The following is a 1223-nucleotide window of genomic DNA, read 5'->3' as shown; positions in this document are numbered from 1 at the left end:
CCAGGGGTCGGGAAGAGGTTGGCTGGTTCAGTGTGCCCCTGCCGGCAGAGGGAAGAACTACAGGAGGCTTTAGGCGCCTTGCTACCTAAGAATGTTTCTCTGAGCTAAGCAGCAGGAAGCACCAAGTGGGAATTCATACATGCTGGATACATGAGTAAGGGCCACCATCGCCAGCACGCACTCGGTCGCAAGCGCTACACTACATGCTTTACGTACACCCACAAGCACCCTGCAAAATAAGCCTGCAACAGATGAGAAAACCGGGCTTCAGGCAGGTCCAGTAACCTGCCCAAGACCCATAGCTAGGAAGCGATAAGGCTGGATTTGTGCCCAGGGCAGTGGAGTTGCAAAACCTAAGCCCTTAGGCAAATGGTGATCGCCCAGCTTCGACACTACACTGAGCCGATGAATAGCACCCCACTCCCAAGGGCGGGGGCAGGCCCCTCTCCTGAACCGTGCTCACTAACAGGTGCTGGGTCTCCCAGGGACACCACCAAGTACCTAGAAAGGCACCCAGGCCTCAGGCTAGCCCTTGCCCACAACCGGGTTGAAGAATGACCCTCCCCAGCGCTTATTAATCTGCAGGTAATGGGCCAGGCCAGCGCAGGACGCGTAGAGGGGAATTCACGGGGGCTGCTTCCGGGTCACTCCTGCCTCCGGGCAGGGGTAGAAATGGTGAAAGAAGGCCCTGCGGGAAAGAAGAGCGCAGCTTCTGGGAGCGCAAGAAGCCAGACGGCCAGATTTCCCAACACCATACAGGAGGGAGGCAGGGGTTCCAAGAAGCCAGCGTGTGCGCTCAGGAGGCAGGCAGGGGAGGGGCAGTCGGGTGGACTAGCAGAGAAAGACCCAGGAACTGGCAAAGGGAAAAACAAGTCAAAAAGAAAAGGGTGTGTGTCTTTGGGGTGTATGTGTGTTGGGGGGGGGGTCCCCAGGTGAATCCCCTCTCTCCGTCAGGGCAGGGAAAGGCCCTGTGATCAGAGGAGAGTACGTTGCAGGGTGGATTGCTGCTGTGGTAGCTAGGTCATGTGACACGGCATCATTGTAGCCCCCTCTTGATCCAGTGTATAATCGTTCCATTTTTACCATTTTCGACTTTGTTTCTGAGTGGGGTGTTTCTGTTTCATTCTGCCATGGTTGGGGCGTTGGTTTGCGTTTTCTGTTTATGAAGTCCAGGATGGGTAACCCTATAGGGCCAACAGTGGAGGCCTAGTTTTGACTGGAGG

This window comes from Echinops telfairi, unplaced genomic scaffold, assembly GCF_000313985.2.
Source record: "Echinops telfairi isolate 266 unplaced genomic scaffold, ASM31398v2 ScPeMD7_4225;HRSCAF=4972, whole genome shotgun sequence".
NCBI classification, from domain to species: domain Eukaryota; kingdom Metazoa; phylum Chordata; class Mammalia; order Afrosoricida; family Tenrecidae; genus Echinops; species Echinops telfairi.
This window is presented reverse-complemented; position numbering follows the sequence as displayed.